Source organism: Mustelus asterias, chromosome 23 (assembly GCF_964213995.1).
Source record: "Mustelus asterias chromosome 23, sMusAst1.hap1.1, whole genome shotgun sequence".
NCBI classification, from domain to species: Eukaryota; Metazoa; Chordata; class Chondrichthyes; order Carcharhiniformes; family Triakidae; genus Mustelus; species Mustelus asterias.
Genome location: NC_135823.1, coordinates 21965721 through 21972048, shown reverse-complemented (window position 1 = coordinate 21972048; position 6328 = coordinate 21965721). Strand labels below are relative to the sequence as shown.

Sequence of the window (6328 nt, the reverse complement as noted above, 5' to 3'; positions counted from 1 at the left end):
TCAGAACCCAGAGGTGGGGGAACAAGTTGGTGGGAGGAGTCAGAACTCGGTGTGGGAAATGGGATGGTGGGAAGGGCCAGAACTTGGTGGGGGGGGGGAGAACTGGGATGGTGGGAAGGGTCAGAACTTGGTGGTGGGGGAATGGGTTGATGGGAGGGGTCAGAACTTGGGGGGAGGTGGGGTGGGAATGGGATGGTGGGAAGAGTCAACTCAGAGAAAGTGGGGTATCTCAGCTGAGTCAGGGGATTGGAACCTGATGAGGATGGTGGCAGACAGAGCGGAACCCCAGCTGCAGAGGGGGTAGGGTGGAGTTGGGGCTGGTTGGAACTGGGGCAGTGGGGGTGGACAGGGGCTGGGTCAGGGGGTCAGATCAAGTGATGGGGGGGTCAGATGGAGTGGGGGGGGTGGTGTTGAGTCTAGTTGGATGGGGGGGTCAGGTCTTTAGGATGGGATGTGTTGGGTCGGGGTAGGTGTCAGGTGGGGCTGTGTGAAATCCCAAGGAGAGCATCGGTGTGGTGGCGAATACCGTGGGAGAACGGTTAATTGGGGAGGTGTAATGAGTCCTGTGGAGGGGTTTGGGAGAAGTCCCATTTTGGTCGTGTGGTGTGGTGTTGTCCCCCAGGGAATTGAGGGTGTGGATGGAGTCCCGTGAGGGGGTGGTCTGGATCTTTACAATAGTTACCCAGAAATTAGAAGATATTTTAGCTCTTCTAACTTTTTCTGAGTATCTATTTGTGTAACACAGCCAGAACCATCCAAATCTGGGGTTCAAATCACATTTTAGGCTCGTTCCCAGTGCTGAGCAAATGCCCAGAGAAAGTTTGCCCTTCTGGGTAATTGCCTTGTAAACACTTACCTGAGAACTTCCAAAGGGAATTCCCCAGCACATCTCTGGGGTACCCCTCCAATCTGACACTGGAGAGCTCGGAGGTTATGGCAAACATTTATTGAGACGTCTGTTTTAATTAATTCTTGGGATATGGATAGGCCAGCACTAATTGCCCCTCAGAACATGGTGATGAGCTACCTCCTTGGACTTCTGCAATTCATGTGATGTCAACACACCCACAATGCTGTGAGGAAGGAAGTTTTTCAGAGTCAAGATTCAAGATGGTAATCTCAAGTGTAAGGAACTGATATGTTAATCAGACACATTCAATACTGTAATGACAGCACCCATTTCAAACTGTACTTGTATGCTGGGAAATAAAACCTCAATAAGTGACTGAATGTTATTACTTTGATTTTTCTGAAACAGATTTACCCCAATGGGCTACCAGAAAACCAAATTCAACTGCTGGGGAACATTTCCACTGTGTTTAATGTGACAGAAGTCAGCAGCTGGAATATCACTCAAGTTGAGACACTTGCTGCACTGATGGGGCAACAGCTGGAAAACACCACGGTACTGAAACTAGGAGAATATGAATTTTAAAATATTGCTATTATCGGGAGATTTGGTTCTAAAGGAAATTTGGACTCCAAGAGGAATGTTAACATCAATCACAAATCAATATTATTAGTTTCTTGGACAGAGTGAAGAGGGAGCAGCTATTCCCTTTAGTCAGTTACGAAGGGACACAAGTTAAAAGTGAGGGGTGGGAGTTTTAGGGGGGATTTGAGGAAAATCTTTTTTATCCAGAGGGTGGTGACGGTCTGGAATGTGCTGCCTGGGAGGGTGGTGGAGGCAAGATGCCTCACATCCTTTAAAAAGTACCTGGATGAGTACTTGGCACATCATAACATTCAAGGCTATGGGCCAAGTGCCGGCAAGTGGGATTAGGTGGGCAGGTCAAGGCCTTTCATGCTGAAGGGCCTCTTCTGCACTGTAGTATTCTGTGATTGATGAAACCACTTGATTCAGGCAGAAGAAAGTGTAGAATGTAGTATTATGGTCATTGCTAGGAGTGTTTGGCATTGCTGCTCCACTGAATAAAATGCAATGGACAAGGAACAGATGCTGTAACAAGCTTGAGAACAGAGTGCTTCCCCAGATCCTCCAAAGAAGGCTAGGACACTGCTGCCGTAGGTTTTTCCAATTCAGGTTCTCTGCCATCACCCCACCGAACCAATATTAGCTTCCTTGAGTGTTGGTCAGATGGCCTCTGGGTCACCCAGTGTTCACTGAGTGTAAACCAGTGAACAGTCTTTGGGCATATCATCTCATCTGTGCTAATGAGGACTGGCCATTCTATTTGAACAGGCCTCTTACAGGACTTCCTGGGTTGCAGGCACCAGTAGCCCACTGGCTGCCCAGACAGTAGTTTAAAACTCCCACTTCTGTGTCCCTTTTGTTACATCATGTTTTTGAATTATGCTTGTTACTGGTACAGTGGTACGGTGGTTAGCACTGCTGCCTCACAGTACCAGGGACCCGGGTTCAATTCCGGCTTTGGGTAGCTATCTGTGTGGTGTTTGCACGTTCTCCCCGTGTCTGCATGGGTTTCCTCCCAGTGCTCCGGTTTTCTCCCATAGTCCAAAGATGTGCGGGTTAGGTTGATTGGCCATGCCCAATTGTCCCTTAGTGTCAGGAGGATTAGCAGGGCAAATACTCGGGGTTACAGGGATAGGGCCTGGGTGGGATTGTTGTTGGCGCAGGCACGTTCGGCTGAATGGCTTCTGTGCAATGTAGGGATTCTATGATTCTAATAGGTGATGGCTCCCTTGGACTAAGAGTTTACATGTCTCTGCAATGTCTAGAATGTTTTGATAGGTGAAGGATTGAAGAACCTTAATCAACTAGTATAAAAACATTCATGAACTGAAATTATGTGATTGGATGACATTACAGTTTGAACAATTTTGCGGCATTAACTCATAAATCCATGTTAACATGTGGAAATCCTTTTTGTAGAAGTGTTACAAATGCTAATATTTGTTTCATATCCATTAGAAACATAATGGAAATATTGTGTAATTCATGCATTGTCATTAAGCAGAAGGTATAAACCACCAATTGCAAAAACATTTCTTTTGAGACATTACTGAAGCAAAAGTTGCAGTTAGTGGGTAAAACTGTATAAGACAAAACGGAATAGTTTGGCAAATAAAATGAAGGGGTCAAATGCATGCCAAGTATCTGCAATAAAATTGTCATTTTACTGAGTTTAGTGGAGGCTGCAATTCTAAGGATTATCAATGCATTCGATGCAAATAGTGGTAAATTATCACAATTCAAGACTAATATCTTATTGCTTTATGAGCACAAATTTGAGGTCCCATTAAACAAAATTAGAACTTAATGGCTGGCAAATCTGATTCGGTTTTGCTAACTGTGAAGAATATTGGGAATACTTAGAATTTTTTTGGTAAGATTGCCCCTAAGTGCTGAACGAGCGTGAAAACAGGAGAGAATCGTGCCCATTTTCTGGGTGAGCTCCCAGTCGCAATCTTGAGGCACTTAAAAAAAGAACCCAGATGTGATTCTTGGTAGCAGGGGGAGGGGGTGGAGCGTATTCTCGCAAGGAAGCTGCTGAGCTCTAGGTGTACCATTGCGCAGGCGCCCCGATCTTCCAATGCACTGTGTACCCCACCCCCTGATCGCCGCATCGACTGATTAACTCCCCCCTTCTAATGGAGAGTTCCTCCCTTCTCTCACCCCACCCCCTACAGAGCGCCCCACCCACATCCAACCCTGCTTCCATTATGCCTCACCTCCATCAGATCCTGCTCCCTTAGCACTGCCAGGGTGGACAGTGTCAGGCTAATACTGTTCAAAGGACACTGCCTGGCCCTGCCCCTGACGACTTGGGGGGCATCAGTGGCAACCGACTAGGCCATCATGTCTGATCCCCATTGGTGAGAGCCATACGTGATCCTTGCTGGTGAGGACTCCAACCGGCGAGCAGTTAAGTGCAGGTGAGCCTGGAAGATAGTGTCTGGGATTCATTAATTACATTTAAATTAGGTTTTGAATATTGAAATCGGCTTCCTGCCCTTTCCAGTTGCAAAGCTGATTTCGTCGGCAGAAAAGGGCCGGTAACATTGCGAGAGGCTAGAAACTGGGCGCAAATCCAATTTTTCGCCTCTCGCCCAATCTTATCGGCATCACGCCGATCGACTGGTGTGACGAGCCGGTAAGATCACCCCCTTGAGATCCAGTATTTGAAACTCAGTGGTATGGGTCATGGGATGGTGGTTGATAGTCAAATGTCTGCTAGAATACAAGTCATCGGAAAGATCCCGGCTGTGAATTGTTGGAAAGGGGAAGCACCAATCAGAAGTGAAGGTTTTCTACCAACAGGATTGAGCTGGGGAATGGGGTTAATTGTGAATTGCCACAGACTGCTCTCAGATAACTCTTCGTAATCAGCTGCAACTCAGCACTAATCAAAATTGGAAACGGGGTAATGGTTACTTGGGGGGAAAAGAAGGCAGGGAAAATAGACTAAAAAAGCTGCTGGAAGTTTTATATGCAGTTGTGTGGAGGGAATAAAAATTGTTGTGTGGTATTACATATTCAAGATAACATAATTTTAAAGGATTACATAAAGAAGATAAACAGACAAGGGTAAACATAGTATCTTTTGTTGAACAATTTATGAACTGTTCTTCAGGTTAAAAGCATTATTACAAGATATCTACAATTGAATGGGACTCTTGATGCAGTTTCTGTGAAAGCTATTGGTGGGCCAAACTTGTGCACTCTGGAGGAAAGCCAATTGATGACTATTTCAAACTTGACGTAAGTATTTTATCTCTCTCCTCTTAGGTTTCTCAAATGTAAATGACTCTTCTAAGCATTTCAGCACAATCCTTAACAAATCAAATAGTAGCATAGAAAAAGTGGAAGGTACAAATGTTCCTCCTTTCTTGAGATAACTCAACTTACTCTTTCAATAAGAGCTTTCCTTCTACCACTAATTGTTTTCCCTGGTCAGTTCATGTGAGATTCAGAACTCTCACCTCTTAGGATTCCTGATTTCTAACCAAATTTATGAGCTCCATTTTGATTAACTGGTTATTTCAATCCATTAACCAGACAGGATTCACATTTTGGGATGAATTTTCAGGTACCTGAATCCTTCAGATTGGTGTTGCCATCTTCATTTGAATAAACTCAATGAGCAGGAAGTGCTAACTGGTTGGGAGGGGTGCATAATTTAGTAACTTCTCCTTTAGTTTTGAACCAAGCTTCAAGTGGGATCTTAAGTGGTTGTGGCAAAAACAGAGGGATTGGACTGGCTGCAAACATTTTCATGGAGTCAGAGGAGGATTAATGTTGTCCTAACCCATGAAAATTAATTTAAAATCTTGTTTACATTGTTTTTTTAAAGCAACCGGTTTTAGCCTTTTAAAGAATCACTGGATAGATCACTCTATGGCAACTGCCGACATGCAGGAATGCCAGCTACCATTTCATTGCAGTGGTCAGTCATGTACAACTGCTGTTTCCTGGTCTAAGGGAGTTTGTTTTTAAATCATTTTACTATTTATAGTCATTTTATGTATAGCTGCGCTTTAAATCCTTGATAGGTACAGGATCACTCGAATCCAGTGCCCAATAGCCTTAGTGAGCAGGTTACTGCTGAACTTGGGATGCACCGTGCCACTGTTTCCACAGGCACAACTCACTTGACCCCAAGTGACATGAGTCTTGTTTGGTTTACTGCCAAAAGCGACAGTATTGTTCTTTGCTTTGTGGACGTAAGCATGTCTCTTGCCCATGTAAATTTCTGTTTCATCACAGCAATAAACACCCTCAATCTTCAGGAGAGCAGTGTGCTCTCCTTGGTTTTGAAGACCTTGTTTATAGCCAGTAAACACAGCTTTGTGTCATAATCTTCCAGGCATTGCGATAATGCTCGGGGCAGCTGGCTTGCCCACCCTATTATCAAGAGTTACTGGTATGAATAATAAAAAGGTTAATTGTCTATGTGACTGTCACTCTGTCATCAACAATGTTAGCAGGAATGCCAATTAAGATATATTGATTATTTCATGAATTTCAAAAGATTGTTGCCATTCTCCCACAGGAATGCTGGAGTTCTGGATATTTCTACATGCACTCAGTCAAAGAAGAATCTGCTATACAGCAAAGCATTGTCTGAATTAATATCTCAGCAAAATAACACAATTGCCTACTTCAATCTAATAAAGTCATACCTTGGTAAGATATTTGATTCTTGACGTTAACTACATTTGAAAAATGTTCTTCTTTAGGTTAGAGTCAAATAATTAATAATTTTGGTTAGATACCAAATTAAATCTAAGCATAATGAAGGTGGTAGCTAATTTCTTCATGGTTGTAAGGCTGACCCTCCATCGCAGTACTGAGTTAGTGCTGCGTTGTGGGAGTTGTCATGGTGGCACGGTGGTTAACACTGAG

At 44.0% G+C, this 6328-nt stretch overlaps 1 pseudogene; it reads right to left on the bottom strand.

Moving 5' to 3' along the window:
- Window positions 1-5460: 5460 nt before the first annotated feature.
- Window positions 5461-5793, bottom strand: LOC144510359 (large ribosomal subunit protein eL33 pseudogene; annotated as a pseudogene).
- Window positions 5794-6328: the final 535 nt, after the last annotated feature.